This window comes from Diadema antillarum, unplaced genomic scaffold (genome assembly GCF_040938485.1).
Source record: "Diadema antillarum isolate AM-2024a unplaced genomic scaffold, OU_Dant_1.0 seq00000085_RagTag, whole genome shotgun sequence".
NCBI classification, from domain to species: domain Eukaryota; kingdom Metazoa; phylum Echinodermata; class Echinoidea; order Diadematoida; family Diadematidae; genus Diadema; species Diadema antillarum.
This window is the reverse complement of record NW_027271177.1, coordinates 1,741,197-1,762,318: the sequence shown is the minus strand read 5'-3', so window position 1 is coordinate 1,762,318 and position 21,122 is coordinate 1,741,197. Positions and strand designations below refer to the sequence as shown.

The following is a 21,122-nucleotide window of genomic DNA, read 5'->3' as shown; positions in this document are numbered from 1 at the left end:
TAGAAAGATATATATATATATATATATATATAGAGAGAGAGAGAGAGAGAGAGAGAGAGAGAGGTTGTGTGTGTGTGTGTGTGTGTGTGTGTGTGTGTGTGTGTTTGTGAGAGAGAGGTTTATAGAGGGCATATGGAGAGAGAGAGAGAGAGAGAGATAGAGATGAATGTCTATGCTTGTGTGTGTACACATAATTATGGTTATGAAGATAAAGAGTAGGACAAACATACCAATGAAATTATCTAACATCAATTATTTTATCATCGTAGTCGAGGTGTACTTTTCAATATGCATCTCAGAGTGCTTAATGATATTCAGTTAATTCGTTTACTTTATTTGCAGTTGAACAGAAATAGTCTTCTGCATGCAGGAAGTATACTCAGTCATGCATAATTTCGAAGTTAAAAAGAAGAAAATGCCTGAACGCGTCTCTGTTACAACATCGATCACAGATGATGAATGAATACTGCGATTGTACGTCATCTCGAAATAGTTTTCCATGCATGAATCAATAGACAGTCTAAATTTGAAATCCCGAGGTGCTTCTTGCATCCCCTAATAGACGTGACGTCACGGGAGAACCGGCACGGAATTCACCGCTAGTAGTGGGGTACACTGCCCGCCACTGAAATTACCGTTAGTATAGATTCCTGTTTCAGTCAAACACGCGTGCATGATTTCACTGTAGGGAGACCCCATCAGAAGTCTTCAAGAGAATCGCCTTTAAAAATTAACCATGAGAGGAGAAACGCTAACCATATCTTGTGAAGATCAGTGCTTGAGACATTTATGTTGGGTTCTTTGCATGATTTGGATATAATTATTGTGGTCAGTTATTCGCATTCAATCAATGAAATGAAATGAAATGAAATGAAACAACTGAAATGTGTCATTCTGATACAGGAAAAGAAAATGATGACTTTCCTTCGAAGTTTTCAATCTACGTAAGTGATGCTTGATGCAACTTTAAGATAACACACATTTATGTCGAATGTGCTCAATAAAGGTCAAACATCTATATTATCATCATTAGCCTTCTTTGTTTGTTTGTTTGTGCGTGCGTGCGTGCGTGCGTGCTTGCTTGTTTGTGTTTATTATCGCGTCTTCTAATAATTGGTGCAATATTAATTCAAGCTTTTTTTTTTTCCTGCAGTAGTCAACAATGTACTTTGGATGAGTGTATCTTTGTAAATTCCTTATCTTCGGAAAAGATAAGAAAACAGGAACTCCACGTTATTTTAGCTTCCCAAACCTCCTCCCCTCCCCCTCACCACCCCATCCCATAAAACTGAGTATGCTATTCAAGTTCAGGTCCATTGTACCCATCCAATACCACGATGCGTGATAAGCCTACCAGCTGCGATGGGCTTTCGGTTGAGCTCATACCGGCGTTCCCCCAGGGGGTGCATATGGGTGAGCGAAAGGGCAAATCAACTTCTTTATATCCCCCCCCCCCCCCCTCCTTCCTTCCTTCCCACCACAGATATAGGGCATCCCTTACGCGGCGACACATGGAGCAAAACTGGGATGATTTAACATTGGCGGGAAATCTCTCAGGTGAGTCTCGCTCGACTGAAGGTTATGAACACGTTGTCGCTCTGCGCCCACGCTGGATTTGTTTTCAAAAATCTAAAAAAGTGCAGTCGAGAGAGCAATCGACCTGCCTTATGGTAGGGACAAGCACAAATTTAAAACAAAAAATGGTAGGCCTTATGTGAATATAGGTGTGTATGCACTCATGTGTTACACGTTAATACTGTATGTTCGTACAAGGGTTGTACACTTCATATGATCACATGCATACATACAAATATTAATTTTACAAATACACATACACATACGCACGCACACACACAAATACGATAAATACATGCATCAAATAAAATGAAATACAAAAATTCATTTTGAACAGTAGCTGTTCGATCGTGCCACAAAAGATACGCCTTAACTTCTTCGGAAATTTGGAGGCCCGATATCAATTCTTAGTTGCCCCGGGCCACCGCTACTATCGACAACTGTGATAGGCCCCTATACCGGTATATAGGCGTATGATTATATATATATATATATATATATATATATATATATATATATATGTGTGTGTGTGTGTGTGTGTGTGTGTATGTGTGTGTGCGTGTGTGTGTGTGTGTGTGTGTGTGTATGTGTTTAACATAAATGTGGTGATGTGCGTGTAAGGAAAAAGCTTAAATTTTTATTTCTAACATTACCTATGCTGTGAGAACACCAATGCTCTCCGTCGATCAGTGCATCAACGCGCGCAAAATATAGCTCAGGGATCATTTTGGATATGCGAAAATTAGCCTCGCGTGCATGAGTAACTCTTCTTTATTACTGAACGTATTTTGTGTGCACGAGTTTCGATCGGAGGTTTTTCGGCCGAACGTGTGGCAAGTTTCGCCCCCGCCGGCGTATTCCTGGCCTCACATTCGATAATTTTCGACAGGAACACGGTGTGTGGACTTGATCAGACAGCATTGTAATTGCAAATTACAGTGTAGTCGCAAGCTATGGTACAAGCAAGGGCTGGCGGGGTGTCCTTTGCAGGACTACAATATCCCTGTGTGCAGTTTATGTCCTGTAATCTACACTGCAAGTACTAGCACTGGTTCCGAGGACGGCGTACTATTCTACAAAACTAGTCCCTTCTTTTTAATGTTAGCTGTCGCAGTCTCATTCAAGGTAGAGACTATTATATAGATTACTACCGGCTCACATTCTAAGTAGTCATATCTAGGCGATTAGTGTAAAATAGGCTCTTACCATTAAATAGTCCTATCCTCATAACTCCAACCTGCACCAAACTGATTTCTTCTACGTAACTGGAGTACCATGGCAACAGCACTTTATGACCCTTGGATGAAGCATGGAGCTACTGAAGCTCAATGGATGAAAGAACTGATTTCTCAAAAGATCAGAAGTAACTAACATAATGTTATCTAAATAGTTGCTAAGTACCAATAATGCAGCGATTCTCTCTCGAAAGCTATTACTTGCAGCTACATGTTTTAATGCGAAGCGAAGCATGTCACATCTCCATGGAAATAGTTTCATCGCAAGAAAGTCACGGTGATGCTAATAATGATCGCAAGGATGGTAATTATAGTGGTCATAACAACAATAATAGAAGTAAGTAAAATAAATAATGATAATAACAATGATGAAATAGAATTAATGATAATCATTTTAGACAAAGTGCGAGAAGGGATCCTCTCAATTATATATTTACATGATTATATAGTTTAACTGAGTCTTTCCCAGAGGCCCCTGACGCTGCAATCACCTTCATTATACCCAATTACCGATTTATATTATATAAATATGTGAGACCAGAGAGACAAAAGGGTGAAGACATCCTAGTTGGAAGTTCATTTTGTACTTTGCACGATTTGAACCCGGAATCGCCTGTCTCCAGGTCCAAAGACTTTACCATTTACAGTATACCCATTACTTCAGTATCTGTAGTTCCTAGATAGCGTCACGACTGTACGTGTTTTTCCTCTCCTTCGTTGGGGAACATAAACGCACAGATGTTCCATTTTGGGCACCTCTTAATCCTTGTATTGCTGCAACTCATACTTTTTTTTTTCTCAAATAGAGACGAGAAAAGACCTTGCAGAATCAATATACGTCTTCCTCCCAGAAGGGAGCTGCTATAGCTATCCATAAATAGGCAATTCTTGTCTTCAGACTCTGACAAGGTATCGTGCCTGCCGAGTTCACCCCTATCTTTGTACAGACAAACATTCTCTGCCTGAAAAGACCTATTACCAATGCATGAGTGGTGCTGAATATACTACCGCGGTTGTTAAGTGCCTCATCATACCCTGTTTACGCGAGGCAGGCCACATCAATATCGATATTTACTAAGTGATACAAACACGCTGTTGTTAATCAATAAAAATGATAGTAGCGTTAGCAATCAGATACAAAATTGTATCTTTTTTTTTTACAAAAGCATGAAATAAAAGGACAAACATACACATAAGGGATAAAATAACTGTGATAGAGTTATCACCTAGGTAAACACCACTGTGAATGAAAGCCGAGTTAGGAATCACCCCCAAACACACACACACACACACACACACACACACAATAACAACAAAGAATCAAAGCTGACAACATGAGGCACGTGACTGGATGGTAGCACTAAAACCAGCCAATTGAAACAATTTACTTCTTTTCTTGCTACTAAATGTATGACTCGCCATCTCAATCATGCTGAAATTGATCTTAAATGCACGACAAACTCATATCAAAAGTACAGTTACGTGAGAGCTAAGATTAACATTCTGAGTTCATAGCCTAGAAAAGTGCATGACGGAGCATTCGCGGCAAAAGTTTCCTTAAAGAATATAGTGTAAATATCTATTGTCGATGATTGTGCTATAATGAAAACCCCCCACATGACATTCATGATTATTTCATGCACGACATGATTGTGCTATAATAAAAACAACGAATGTAAATGTAAGTCTCGTGGTACCAATTCAAGAGAGCGCAAACTACGTTTTAGATTGAACTATTTACTACGAGATGTCGCCAAAACCCCAGTGAAATACTTGTTAAACGTTACCGTCTACCTGCGATGGGTACCGATTACTGAAATGTATGAGTTCGGGTTATTTTCTCTCAAAGGCAAGGCAGGTGTGAATAAAACAGAAAATCGTCTTCTGACTACGGTCTGTGGTGGATCGGAATTGAATATGAACACACCTACTCTAACTGATAAAAGTTTGCAGCAAGGCCCCTCGCCTTAACCAGTCCACTGGAATTACTCTCGCAGAAACGCCACTGTTATTCATAGCTCAAAGTTCATAGTTCAAATTTATCTTGAACTTTGAACTTTCAACTTTCAACTTTGATTAACAGTGGCGTTTCTGCGAGGGTACAATTCCAGTTGTTACATGGAATACTAGTAATTGTTTTATTTCCAACAGAGTCCTGTCTGTACACAAACTCATCAGCATTTTGATATGGCGCTGTTGAGAATTTTCATGGATATACATACATATATATATATGTATATGTATATATATATATATATATTCATATATATTTAACATTTAAATATCGACCACGGGAGGTACATTTTCTGTGTGTTGGAGACAATTATATTCTATCATTATCGTGATGATGAGGAAAGGAACTTTAAAGGGATGGTATACAGTATTGGTGGAGATGAGAATTGGGTTTTCAACTTTTTGCGAGATACCAAGAAAACACTTATGATATAGTAGAGAGCATACCATTTTAAGAGGAATTCAAAGTTTATTTGATGAAAATCTGGTTTGGAATGACTGAAACATCGAAAAACAAAGTTCGTAATAAATTGTGGGTCCCACACTCATAGAATTATCATGCTCATAGAATTTGTATTTCATAGGAGGTTTCTCATTATCTCACCAAAAATTTTAGAAACCTGAAATTAGGTCTCAACCAAAACTATACGATCCCCTTAAATATCATAGGAATGCCCTGTTATTTAGTTCATTTTGATTCTTTTTTTTTTTCCCGCCCGGGGAAAAGAGAAAAATGATTTCTCTGTATACTTCATGAATTTACATTTAGTTTCCTACTGGGTTGTTTCTGTTTGTTTTGATCTGTTTTATGTGTGTGTGTGTGTGTGTGTGTGTGTGTGTGTGTGTGTGTGTGTGTGTGTTTGTGTGTGTGTGTGTGTGTGTGTGTGTGTGTTTCTGTGTGTGTGATCAATACGTCAACAGAATGTTCCGGCCAACATTCACCGCAAACGCACAACTTCGGTATGTCAACCAAAGTATCAAATAACACGCACGTTTACGTGAAGCAGGGGAGAGAGCCAGAAGAACAAATATGAATACATCAGTCTGCGAGCGTGAAATGGGGCGTGATGCGTGTTTTGTATCAAAACAATATCGCTGCACTCCTGCTGAAATACAAGGGAAAAAATACACACAAAAAAAGGAGAGGAAAAAACCGGGAGATTGAACCGATGGTAAATGGCGAGGACAAAATCTCATCTGAATGACCAAGGCATCGAGCAATAACACCACCTTGGAACAGACCTTCGCAATACAGGCACAGACGAACAAGAAGAGAGCGAGCAATAAAAACTATTTCTCAGTCAATTAAAGAACACATGAAGCGAAGAGTGGCCTATACTTAAATAACAAGCTTGACGTGAACCCTCCCCCCCCCCTCCCCTCCATATTTTCTTCAGCATCTTGTAGCCATCGTACAAGATAAAATCGTAAAATTATTCCTCTCACTTTCTTCTCTTCCGTTCGAACGTTCGTATTGTGTCTATTGCCATCTTTTGTTCGTTTTAAATGTTATGCAGAACAGCGATTTCTTCGTAAAGGATATGAAGAAATTATATATTGTCCTCACGCCGGGAATAACATGAAAGGCCCGCATGATAAATTGAAAAGCGTTTTCCTGCACTTCGGGCTGAAGTTATTTATTGCAGTGACTGATGGCTCCACAAATAAAGACCTCACATCTATCAGTCCTCTCTTGAAGCCGGTAGAAAACAAAAACCTCCAAATACATTTTCCCAGACACTTACTGCAACGTCATTTCTCATGCAGAAGCTCATATCTTGGTTTGAATAATTCGGCACTTCATTCTACAGACGAGAGTCGGGGACTTGGGAAACTTTCATTTCCCGGCGTAGTCTCCTTTCAGGGAGCCGAAATGAAATTAGTTCGGGGGATTTTCGTTTACTACATCACAGAATGCCAATAAGTAGATTATCCAGACACAACATCCATTCCTCATCAATACTATCAAAACAACAACAACTACTACTGAAGATGATGATTATAATGATAACCATACTGATAATAATACAGCCAATAACAATAATATTAATACCAGCAAAAGTTATATAGGAATAGTCAGCATCATAGGCATATCGGTAATGATAGCTATAATCTATAATGATGATAAAGAGCTGGGGTGATGGTTATGATGGTCTCAAGCTTCCAGGGTATCCAGTGTAATTAATATAAGCAATGCTCTCCTGAATAGACCCCGGCATTATTATTACCTTAGCGTCACCAAGCAGCAATCAATGCACACATCATGGTCGAAAACAGACATCGAGGTAAAAGCATCTTGTCTAAAGATCAGGCCCCTATGCAACTAGTATACTGTGGGGCTGCTATCATGTTGTTGTCGTTGCTGTTGTTGTTGTTGTGTATGATAAAACTGAATATGCACGTAATTATGCGTAAGTGCTGTTCACTGCTTGTCAGTATTCCTACAGCAATTATATATTAAAAATCATCACCACCATCATCATAATGATTATAATAATAATACCAATGATGATGATTATGAGGATGATGATGATGATAATGATAACGATGATAATAATAATGATGATGATAATAATAATAATAATAGTAATGATGATGATAATAATAATGATAATAATAATAATAATAATAATAATAATAATAATAATAATAATAATAATAAGGCCTTCTTTATCCGGGGAAACAGTAACCTCTGCAGAGTTGCCACTGCTCTACCAGAGGGCCCTGCCATTATCATTACCCTATTGTTTTCCTCATATTCCTCAAGTTACTCATCAGCATTTCTTTCTTCTTCTTTTTCACAATGACCGGATATTTTGAAGAAAAGGTAATGGTCAGCCTAGCTGCTCTCATAAAAGGCCAATTTATCTGTTATATACCACTGGAACAATCGACAGTTTGAAAGTTTTTAGTATGTGACTGTATCCGACATTCTGTCACGTATTCTCCGTCAAGGCCACGCGCGGGAAATCACTTTCACAAAACACCTGATCATAGCTCAAAGACCGATGCCATGTGGCATTTCAGCAGCCATTTTGACTAATGATCCCCGTGTGACGAAGAAATGAAAACTAGGACAAGTCGGCAACGAGCAGAGTGACAACTAAATGACGTAGTTACCTTTTTGTTGCAGCAGCCCCCTTCCGAAAATAGAGAAACTCTTCTGTTATCGGGGTATCTTAATTTCTTCCAAAGATTCGCACAGATCAGTGGGATATGGATATTACTACGCAAAGTGTAGCTAACCTTTTATCAGAGGTTAATCGACCTGACTGTCTCACGGTATTCTGCCCCAGTTGAAAGCAAGAAATACAAAGCTCTGTCGTGCGGGGTTTTTTTTTTCTCTCTTCGTGGAGTCACGAAGTCCCCTCCAATGCATGCTGACTGCTCGATGTCAATTATAGCGTATTTCTGTCCTTCAAGCGACCAATTAACTTTATTTGCTGATATACATGCCTCATTTCACAGAGAGCCTTAAAATGAAATATATAGTCTCTGAGTTTGAGTTGACTTTGCTAGACAAAGCAAAATAAAGGATGAAGTCAAACAATATATATTACATTTTCTTAAAAAATACATGACGATGTACAGCTTTGAAATTTATAGCGAACCAGTGATAATTGGTCGAAGTCAAATACTATCATGGAAAGAGACTGAGATGTATTCTTCGTCGTCGAACAAATTTCCTTTTAAATTGTGCATTAAAAATCTATAAAAAAACACGTTTTTGGATGATTTCGAAACTACAAGCCCTTCGCCTTTATGTTATCTTCTATGCGAAGCCATTACAACTGCGCGTCCACGTGATGCGAAGGATAAACAGCATAATATTCCTCTCAATTTCATATTCACAGGAGATGCAGTTAAGCTGTGATTTGTGTACAAGATAACGAGAAACTTGGGAGGTAGAATGACAGGATTACTTCTCATCTAACTTCAAAATTTCACACTCTTTTTTTATGCATCTTTTGTCTTCTTCTTTTTTAATTTAGTGAAGCTACTGCCATATGTTTGCTTGATGCTGCTTCAGTTATCAATGTCAGCCAATGTCGTCGCAATGTCAGCGGGTACATGGAGTGGATTTCCAGTTATCACCGCGACCATCTCGCTCACTTACTCTGTCCTCATGTCTTCCAACGACTCTGGTTTCTTCATCATACACCGTTCGCTGTCATCATTACAGCGTCTACTACATGTCGGAGAGGAAATGTGTGACACATTGCTCATTCAGAATCAAGGACAACATCTGCATATGAAATCACATCAGGAGTGACTGTCGTTCACACGGATGGGTGAGAGAAGATTCGATTCGTCACTTTAAATCGCATGGGGCCAGTTCACATCCAAAATTCCACCTGCCACAACATGAGTGAAAGTAAGCGATTATAGGTTCCGTTTTAGATTATTGCATGGCCGATTGTATCCGTTCCGTAGACAAGCATAATGTGTAAAGAAATTATGAAATGGGCCTTTAGGATAACGACATGAAGGGTCTTCTGAGATGAGACGTACCGCAAGTGTGAAGAGCTAAGAGACTGAGAAAATTAGATTACCGTCACATTATCACTTTGTCCCATTTTTATGGTCGAGATCCGATAACTAGAATATGGGGATATGAGTTTAACAATCAATAACCCCAGGATGATACATCAAGAGAATAAATACTGTAGAGTGTAGGATATGGTAAGGATAAAGAATATTCTGGGTTGGCTTGATGATAGACAAAAACAAAACAACAACGAAACAACGATTTCTTTCTCACATGTAAAGGTGGATCACTTAGTGTCACTGTTTACCACTCTCGAAGAGAGAAGGGGAGGTGGGGGAAAAGTCGCATGCATGCCGTTGGACAAAAATAACGCGAACTACGTCACACGGTTAACCGACAACTATCAGACGAAGAATGAAATTTAAAGAGTATGTGTAGTACCCCCTCATGCAAATTAGCGTCCTTGGCTGTATTGAAGCGTTAATTCCGTTTGAAACTCAAAGGCATTTACATTAAAACATACCCTATTATGTACTCACTACTCTCCTACATAGACCTGCTTAAATTTATTCGTTAAAGTTATACAAAGAGCTATAACGTATGCAGACTCTGCTACCATTAATCTAACTTCCTGTGACCTAGGAAGTAACTGCCTGCATTGTGCTTTTGGCGTAAAATACATGAGAGCGGCATAAATAGTTTGAAACGAATGAAAAAAAGGCAAGTGAGACGTCACATGGTTGGAATCTTATATGGTATCGTTGGTATGTATCATTTTGTAAATTTAATGCTGTGCCGTGCACTCTTGGAGCGAAAACTGTCGCTGCTACTTATACAGGACGGTATCCTCTTTATAGCGACTTTTGTGTCAGCGCGTTTGTAAGTGCAGTCCTAGGGAGTAAAGACGTATTACATGTAGTGAGAGCAATACAATCTAAGACTCTGCGTCTTTATTTTGTACCACACTGTTTGTCGGAGATAGAGTTATCAGTTTGCAACCGTATTTGTCGCCGTCTTACCTCCTTCCTCATTTATATTCCGCTGCACTTCAGATATTTGCTGCGAACGTTCTATCTCCTTTTCTCGGTCAGCGTAGTTCGTTTTGTACTTGATTGAGGAACTTTATACATTGAACAATTGAATGTTGGAGAGGCTGTACGCACTTTACACAAGTTCATTTTCAATAGCGAATACTTACTCTCTAAAAAAAAATCGAGTGAAAATATTCACTCTTAAAGGAGTGAATACAAAAAAGAGTGAATTTAGAGTGAATTTGGTGTGAAATTTGAGTGAAATTGTTCATTTTCACTCGTTTTAGAGTGACCTCAGGGATCACTCCAAAATCTTCGAGTGATCCCTGAGGTCACTCCAAAATGAGTGAAAATGAACATTTTCACTCAAAATTCACTCCAATTTCACTCTAAATTCACTCTTTTTCATATTCACTCCTTTAAGAGTGAATATTTTCACTCGATTTTTTTAGAGAGTAGTATCAGTCAGTTTCAGCGCTATACAGGAGGCTGTACAGGAGTAGGGTGCAAAATGCAAACGACATAACTTGTACGGAGACACAAAGCGTTTATGTTGATTGTCTCAAGTGAATGCACAGAAACGTGCAAATATTGCAACTTTTTTTCAAAGTCACTGAAATGATAACTCTGCACGTACACCAGACGGTACACTATAATAGACTATGCAGGGAATCCATGTGTATGTGTTTTCCATTGTTTGTATTTGTATTCAACACTCGAACTTACCAACATTAGTGTTGAGTCAGTCTTTCGCTTGATAATGACTATCAATAAGCGCCATGTTTTGACCTTCGCCAGTCCGCCAACGTGTGATTTCCAGCGCACTCCGACGGCAAAATTGTAATGGTTAATACGCGCAGGAGGCGGAAGTAGTGCAAACCTCCGAGTGGGGGTTCGCGTCGACAATAAATATGCCAAAAATCAATTTTTTCTTTCCTACATATTTGATTTGAACGTAAAAAAGAAGGGGGAGGGGGGCGGGCTGGGGCACAAATTTCATTACAGAATTGTGCGTCTCTCCTCTCGTACGGTGGGCTACTTACAAGTCCCTACGCCATGCAGCGCACGGGACTGCGTGTTTGCTGTATTGATTACAAGGGTGATTTTACATGATGTTGTATTTTCCCTTTGCTTTTTCGAATGCATACGTCGAGTTCTCAGCATGCTCGTCAATAGTCGACATGGCCGAAACAGCTGTTTCGTCTCCCATGTGCACGCCATGCTAACAGCAGGTCTGTCACGCGAAAACGAGATTAATGTAAGAGAGGGAGAGAAGGGGGGGGGGGGAGCAGACATACAGAGAGAATGGGGGGGGGGGGTCAGGAGCGAGAACATTCGGTGCGAAATCCGTTTGTGTGTAACAAAAGCGCTGAATGCTACATTAAACACAGTGAAAAGGCGGCAGACTCGCGCGCATAGCAAAAAGACGAGGTAGAATAGGGTACTGAGAGAGTTCGCCGTCATTCAATTTTCATTGCAAAAATTTTCTATGGGGTTGCCCTGAAAGCAAAAGATAGTGCTAATGGTGATGGAGGTGTCATTAGGCTGTCGCCTTATCCTGTACATACTGTGATGTGGATGATAAACAGTGCCATACCCTGAATAGTCGTCCTAGAAATATTCAGAAGTGTTCATGTGACATAAAAGCCATCTTCTCTATATCACATGCAGTGTTTTTTTACACGAAGTTGCGCATTTATGTTTAGAATTATTAAGGTAGGATGACAATGATCTTAGCGGTCGAGCGCGTAGACCTGAATTTGATGCCTGCATTGCCCAGACATCACCCTTTTTAGTCACCTCAAAACGTCTTATGAAATATTACTTATCACAAGTTCTGATGTGAGCGACGTTCACATCCAAACACAAATTCTGAAAAGTCAGAGTTCCGCCCCTGTCACTTCGCTACCAAACTCCAAGGCAGCTGGTCGCATCAAAGCATCTAAAGAGGATTGAATAGTGAACGGCTCAGTGGGCCTTGAAAGCCCTCCAACTTCGGTCTTCAACCAATTCCTCATCTTACTAACATGTTCTGTTCGGTTTTGCTTTAGTTTCGTTTCAATAGTAAACATCAGCGCATCTTCTTTGACAGAGTTATTTGCAGCAAACTTCCGAGTTGTGTGGGAAAAGAAACATGTCACAAAATTAGATTATTCATACATCCAAAGGGATAGAAACAATTAATTAATTCGGATATCAACGTTCATCGCGTGATATTATGTGTCATACACTTTATGTGAAAATACGGGATTCGAAGTCTTTGTTGTCTGTTTAGCCCTTTTGGGGCGAACTCGAGTGCTTTTCTTTTGCATATATATTGTATACTTTTCTTAGTTCGATCACCCCGTGGGAGCATGTAATCATGTTAGTTGCATTATCCGGAACCATGTTATTCCGAATTACTAATGCGACTAGTTAAAAAAAAGCGGATAGTGGCTAACGAAATTTAATCGCTATTATCATTCTGAGATAGAAAATCATCGGGTGCTACCGCTGAGATGTCTGTGTACATGGTTACATAAAAGGACCCCCCCCCCCCAAAAAAAAAGAGAAGAAAATCATACAATGATATCGTCGTTAAAACGAGTACAATTAAAACGAGCTCCACTAACACGACAGATAAAAACAAGAGTGGTTGATATTATATGAGAGAGTCCCAAGAAACACCATCAAGTCTCAAATAAAAAAAAAATGTCTATATGCATAGGCTTTGGTGCTGTTTGGATCACAATTCTTAAGTAGAGTTAGTAGGTAATGTAGGTGTATACAGCCTAAAAACTGATTAGTCTTTGTCATTTCTACCCTTTCTTGTCCACATTTTGATTTTAATGATTACTTCAATTGCAGAAGTTCTAAAGTTTACAACACTTCTTTTTATGACTGACTGAGTGAGATTTGGTTTCTCTCGCAAATTTGCAAATTTTTGAATAGGTGTTTTCGTGATTTCGCGCAGATTCACTGAATATAAGAAGTTGCATATAGGTAATTTCCCTTCATTATTTTTCATGAAGCGAAATTCAGAAGGGCCAAGTTAATGATTAGAAGATTATAATTTCTATAGCAAGGTTCCATCAGATGTCTGATGGGTTCATGATAGGGCTCTGATTCTCTTTACTCTGTATTGAAAGCTTAGCTTGGACCTCAGTGGACTTCTCCATTTTTCGTGACTAATCTTCCAGCAACCTTTATCTCGAAGTAGGTTAGTTTTTCCCTGAAATTATTCAGTCGCCGATCCAGGTATTAAAGGCTCAGTGATTGCAACCGAGTTGTAATGCGGGATTATCCCTGAATAATGCTCACAAAGACGTAAGGGGGGGGGGGGGGGGGGGTGACAAAAATACGTAGCGATATGCAGCAGTTAAGCAGTTTAAATGGCATTGTAGTGTACGTGACGGTGGCAGCTTTCTGATATCACACACACACACACACACACACACACACACACACACACACACACACACACACCACACACACACACACACACACACACACACACAAACACACACACTGTCCCCTCCTTTTGCTGTTACCTATATAAGTATTATGGGATTGTTCTAGACAAATGCTATCAGTGCATTTAACACTTGAGAGAAGATCTTCAGCCGCGCTGAGCTGCATGATATTTGGGTAAAACCTTCTTGACTTTTAAGTGTCTCCTGCTCTGACTATGAACAGGACACTAGGAGAAATTCCCACTTTATCTACATACTCACTGAATGTCTTTATCGGCTCTCACCTAAAAGAGTATCTACTTTTCTCAATGGAACTAAAATTCATTCTATCTTTATCTCTCTCTCTCTCTTTTCTTCTCCTCCTCCTCCTTCTTGCGCATATTCTACTGGCAGTTACAGTTTTCGCAAAACGAAAGCATTGCCAGCGGGGATGCTGTGGCATAGTGGATAAGACTCCCGACTCCCAATCGGACGACCCAAGTTCGATTCCCGCCCAGTGCTTACGTCCTTGGACTATAGATGTTTTTACCCACAAATGTCCCTCTCGACCCAGGTGTATAAATGGGTATCCGGCAACGTTTACTCTATAGGGTTATAATAATGGCAGGGCCCTCTTGTTGAACAGTGGCAACACTGAAAAGGCCATCCTGGATAAAGAGGACCGAATTATCATCATCTTTTATCACATGAAATTCCGTGATTGATTCTAATTTGCAAAGTTGTCATCACAATAACCATTAAACAAGGCTGCAAGCAGACTCATTGAGGAAACGTGTGAGGAGATAATACACTGCAAAAAGTCCGGTGTTAAATAGTGAACACCGAGCTGGTGTTAAATTTTCGGTGCTCATTTATGGTGTTAAATTAACACCCCCGGGTGTCATTTCCAAATTTTGAACTGTTTTTGAAGAGTTTCTTAGTAACTGCACTTCTTGTTGATTTTTAATTTAAACAAGACGATCAAGAATTTTACATTAAAATACTAGATTTTTGAAAAAATGTGAAAATAAATTTACACCAAAGTAACACCAGCTGGTGTGGTCCCTTATTGAAGCTGGACGGGTGTTAAACCATTGATATTAACACCAACAAATATCAAATCAACACCATGTGGTGTCATTTTTGAATTAACACCAGTACAGTGTCAAAATAACACCAGGTACAGTGTCAAATTAACACCACGAAGTGTCAGGTGAACACTTTTCAGCACCATCACAGTGCATTTTTAACACCTGTGGGTGTGGTCCTTTATTGAAGTTTGATCGGTGTTAGATTTAACACCCGTGGTGTTAAATCTAACACCCATGTTTTTACAGTGTAGAACCTAGACGAGATTTTTCTGGTGTCAGTCTTCCCTTTAAACATCACTGGCTGCTCTGTAGGGTACGTGCGGTAGTTCTATATCATGATATCCAAGGGTATACTAATCACCTGATGCATTATATAAGCTTATGGTACAGAGAACATGACTCGTTATTTTTAATCATCATTATCTACCTCAAATTGAGCCGCAGCAAATAATGCATAATTATATTAGACCTAGAGCTTCTTTCCTTCGAATTGCATATCTACTGGTATTGAATGTTCATCAAGGTGCATACTTTGTCCTTGTCATTTTTCTAACGGTAATAATTCAATAAGAGCTTTGCCCTTGAGAGTTCAAGCTGCTTTACATCATGAAATCGATGTTGTTTAACAGGGCTGTCTAACACCGACTGTCGTATGTATCTGGTAGTTGTTGCGTTGATCGGCTTACAGTGGTTATTGATGCAGTGTGCAGATAGTATGCCATTACCAGTGTTTTGTCTGTTTGCTTGTTTGTTTATTCATTGTTTATGACCAGCAACGATGGTTAATGATACAATACATAAGGTCTGCTGTGTAGCGTCATGTGAAACCCTTTGACAACCTTCAAACTATTGTAAAGCATTATAACCGTTAACACAAGAACATTTTATTGAATCCTTTATCTTTAGCTCCAATTTTTTTATGACAACAGAATAGGCAATTGCGAATCGATTCTTTTTTGCTTGTTTATTTTAATCATCAACAAAATACTGGAGAGTTTGTTCGAATCCAGTTTGTATTCATTTTATTCAATCGTATCGTATTCCTTTGAAGCTCACAACGAGTCGAATTAAAGGTTACATTTTGCAGGTGGAAGCACTCAAGTCGCCTCCGCTTTCTTCCATCCATCCCTCAAAGAAAAGGTAAGACAGAGAGGGACACACACACACACACACACACACACACACACACACAGAGAGAGAGAGAGAGAAACAGAGAGAGAGAGAGAGAGAGAGAGAGAGACTGGTGGAGAAACATACGAAATGAAATCGAGGATTAGCATTATGACGCCACAATGGCGGATTCATCTCTCCACATCAGGCGATATTTCTTTCAACCATTCGAACTTTCTCTGATGACATCGGTGTACTCTAGCATCCCGACTTGAGCCAACACTCCTTCTAATCTACTCTTATCCCTACTGGTTTACAGAAGTATTCTACGGGGAATTACGATGAATCAAAACTAAGAAACTTACGTCTTCACACTCACTGATATTGTAGTTCGATTCGTCTGAATAAGCAGACATTGGCAGAAGGAAGTCTGACCTGGAAAGGAAAATAATTAATTAAAAGCGACTCAGCGGTGACATGAATGTTCCAGATTCGGATAGAGTTGGAAAAGAGAGCACGATGCATATTGTCAGGTAGGTCTCGTGGTTTATCCAATGATAGACTGAGCCTACAAGTGAAAAGTCATTGTGTCATGATGCTGCCCAGTTAGCTTTCGTGGGCGGAACTTGGAAATCTAAAGACACTCTGTCCTACTATCGTCACGTTAATCTTCCAGAATGTTCCATGATTAACCATATCTTTGCCATCCCATCATCTTCGATATAGCCCGGTGGAGGGTGGTGAATATATTTCCCGTCGGTCACAGCGCAAGAAGCATACTGTATACTCCAATACCATATCATCAAACGTTTACTCGTTTACATTCTTTGCGGTGCCTCCTCGTTTTATTTTGCGCTATCTTCCTTCAAAAATGTAAGAGAGGTTATTTAAGAAAACAGTGACTGATAGATCTTAGTGAGTTGCATGGAAATGAAACATACAAAATCAGTCACAGCCACTTGAAAGGTTCCCCTGAAAGGTTTAATGTATAATGTACCTACACAAGGGAAGTCTTTCTAAGGGGTGACGCACAATAAACGGCATAGAAACAATGTTTTGGCTGTTTTCAAGAGATAATCTTTTTGATCCTATCGCTTTATTCTGAGGGGGTGTTTTCGGGGTGCAGTAGAGCAGATCAACATAGGCGTGTTCACGTTGCTAGGTGTGATTAGAGAAGGGTTAGTTAGAAGGTTTTGACGTACCTGACGCGTTCAAAAACAAATCTCTAGCGTGTTTTTTTTCTTTATTTGTTTATTTTCAAGCATTTTACTTTAGGAAGACACGATGCCGAGATAGCATCAGAGCTGGCTTTGTCATAATTGGTTGTGCTTTGATATGCCCTGTTTTGACACATGTTTATGTTTGACGTATAAAATAGTCGCGAATTTAGCACCATCGTATATCAATAGTAAATTTAAGCGGAAATGTTTTCCATATTATTTATGAAACGATTTGCAAATCTTTTCATTACCTCGGTTGTATAATACATGTTTAAAGTAGCATTATTACGGGGGAAAACCATGGAACGATTTACGTACTGATCCTAAGCTAAAACCCACATATGAAAGTTTTAGACAGAATTTAAACAATTACTTTGTTATTAATATTTGGTACCCACAAGTTAATATTTTTTCTCATTGTATTACTTAATGGGCTATTTTGTTATTTTGTCTCTTTTTTTAATCATCACAATGTATAATGCTGCCACGCACACCATTTCCTGAATTTGTTTGTTTTATCTGATTAGGTTTTTTTTTATTCTTCTCACTCTTTTTTTTTTTTTGTATTGTATATTACAATATGTTTATATCCGTGCAAGGACATGTTTAAAAATATCCTTTGGCTGAATCTTGTTGCCGTGCTTAAATGAGTAAACGAAACGAAACGAAAGGAAACACACACACACACACACACACACACACACACACACATACACACACACACACACACACACACAATGTTCCACACTCATATATACGACCATGTACATGTACCTTATCCGTTAGCCATGTTGTTAGCTAGTTATGTGCAACTGACCGAAACAACGAACAGTTGTTTTTTTTTTTCTTTCAATAATTCGATATTGGAGCCAGTAAAATCCTACAAAATGACTTGCTGTTTTTATTATAAACTCATACAAATTGTGACCTTCTTTTTCACTATATCGTTCAAATTAATTGCCCGAAGTACTGCGTATGCGTTTCTTTTACGTAAGTTGTTGCTAAGGAACACTATACATTATGCCCTTTGGAAATACATTTATTATAATTTCAATCATCATTAATAGTTATTGATATTATCAGCATTATCATTGTTACAAAATTATGATTGAAGCTAAAATGCAACAGCACTCTTAAACCTGATGAGCTATCGCTTTGGTATCACATTCATTTGAAGTTATTATTGTAGAATTTCAACATTCCAAGGTCCCGTCATAGGCCTACATATCACGCCTGCCAAACTTAGCATCGTTATGCATAGCAAGGAACTGTGTTCCTAAGGCACAACATGGCGAGTGTCGTTTAATGTTTTGAAAAAAATCGCCTTTCACGTTCTCACGAAAATTTGAAAATCCTCTGGTAAGCACGAACAGGGAAGCTAAAAGATGCAAACTTGACCTGGCACAATAATCCTTAATGGTTGACAGAGACAAAAACGCGCTTCGTGCAGAGAGAGAGAGAGAAAAAAAAAGAATGGACAAATAATTTGAAAGCTTTACAGAGGCTACACGTTCCGCGACTGCTTGTAATATTTAAGGCTTAACAATAAGGGCTTACCAGAAAATCCCATAGGCTGCCGCGAAGCAAGCGCGAGGACTGCAATATAATCCCGTATCGTTTCCCGCCTAATGGATATGATCGAATTAATAAGTACTGAACGACAGCATGAGGCCGCATTATAAGGGGTTGGAAACCCAGATCGAAGCACGCATACTAGTACAATATGTGTGTTTGCTCACATTAACATTAGGTAGATCTGTGTACGTATACTGCATGTTTATAATAATTATCTCAGTTGTGTGTGTGTAATATTCAATAATGGTCAGTCAAGGTTAAAGGACAATATGCATATCATATGCAATCGCAATTTCATACTAAATTTTGTTGTGCTGAAATTTCTAGTGTGTCAATAGACTCACACAAACGTACATGTTTGGTGGTCTTTTAGGCTGTAGTGACTTGTATGTTTTCATGATTTATGCTGGTATCAAACATAAATGGATACATAATGCATAAGTATATATATTACATCTTTGTATATATGTATGTACGTATATATTTCATATATATTACTAATAATTATATAAAGACATGATATCAAATGACAGAAAAAATGCAATAGGATTAAGGTAAGAATATTCTTGTGGAAGAAAACGAAACTAGGGTAAGAAGGGACACGGAGCCTGAGCCTCATATTACCATTTGATAAAAACAAATATTATTTCTAATACCGTAGCAAACAGCCCTCTTACGGCAACCCAAATATAGATTGTATGTTATTCGGTTTATGTAGAAATCTGCTGATACTCTTCACAAAAAAAAACATACATATATAACTAACAAATATTGTCGTGAAAATTCATTCGCACTGTCATCCCTAACGAAGGGGGAGGACCCCCGAAAATTCGGATTTTTGATTAAAATCAAGATTGGCATTTAATGCATTCCTCTGGTGTGACATTATTATTGCTATATATGTATATATATATATATATATATATATATATATATATATATAATAATCTAGCTCTTTGGTTATGTTGGATATCGTCTCCCGATCAACCTATATGGCGCGACGTCATTATAGAATAAGAAACGGAAGGGGGGTTACGTTTATAAATAGAAACTGGGGGTGAAATTTTGTTTCATAACGAGCTTTGCGGTGAAATTTGTGCACAGATTCCACGTGTCGCCACGCTATCGAGTTATTGACAGCACTGATATGAACGGATGCAGAACGAGATAACACTATAATATTCCCACCAGTATTCCCACAAGAGCTACAGTCACAGTTGAGACAGGTGAGTTCATCATAATTAAACGCCAACGAAACCGGGGGATTCACCTGCCAGGCGTTTGTGATGAGGACACGCCAATTAAATCTTTTCGATATACACTGTAGTACAATCTGTTACATTTAAACGTACGTCTGACAGTCATTTCTTTCTTTTTAGCTCGCCCATTTTCTCCTCTCTCTTCTACTTATCTATAAATACCATTTGCTCGTGTATTTTTTTATATCGTTACTATTTTTGTAATTTAAGTCGATCATGAAAGCCGATCGGTCGGCCGAAGATTGGTTTTGCTTCAAAGAGACACCAATGCACATCATCAATCATGCGTCCGTAGGTGGCATGCAATAACGAAGCCACTGGAGCCGTAACTTTGACGGCCGAGGTACATGCTGCAAACCTCATCATGTATGTACACGCCAATTAGAAAGTTCATTAAGCCTACCGTTCAACATCTGCCGTCGACCTCCCGTCCGGTCCTGCACCACCGCCCTGGGGTTACCCCGCTCTCCCGCTGGCGACCTCGATGCGACTGGATTTGAACACACGCAGCACGAAATCTCCCTTGGCCGTCTTATTTCAAGGAGCAAATTGTAGTGAAATGCATACAATCCCGATATAAAGCAAATGTCCACAGGCGATAGGATCATCCAAAAATAAAAGTTATTTTGAAACATACATGCATGCTATATGTATTATACTTGTAGAGAGGATATGTCCCTCTCTTTCGCTAGATATAGTTATGTGTATGATGCACGTATGATACTTGATACTCTTGTGAGAGACACAGACTGTACACACACACCCTCAAACAAATATCGACCTTCTGTAAAGCCAGTGACACCGTCCTTTGCAGCGAATCGCGGGAGGCTTACGGAGAGTATCGTAGCAAGCGGTACCGAGCACCATCTGCGCACGGCGCCGTAAATTAACCCAGTGGAGCATCGCGCAAGCCTCGACTATAGAGCTCTTAATATTCTCGCTCGCCTCCTCGCTCCTGTCCCACTGGGGGATTTTCGAACAGCCCGCAGAGGTGACTTGGGGACCAGAGCTGACAGAACTCGCATAGATGGGGTTAAACAGGCAAGCTTTCTTACCCCCCCCCCCCCCCGAACTAGACAACATCAGCATGTGC

The 21,122-nt window shown here is 39.3% G+C and overlaps 1 protein-coding gene across 1 annotated transcript in view; it reads right to left on the bottom strand.

The window, feature by feature from the left end:
* LOC139726495 (uncharacterized) overlaps nucleotides 1-20,750 on the bottom strand; it is a 99,681-nt gene extending 78,931 nt beyond the window's left edge. The window contains exon 1 of the mRNA XM_071637448.1: nucleotides 20,433-20,750. The gene's annotated coding sequence lies outside the window, so the exon portion shown is untranslated. The remainder of the gene's footprint in view (nucleotides 1-20,432) is intronic.
* Between the last annotated feature and the right edge of the window lie 372 nt (nucleotides 20,751-21,122).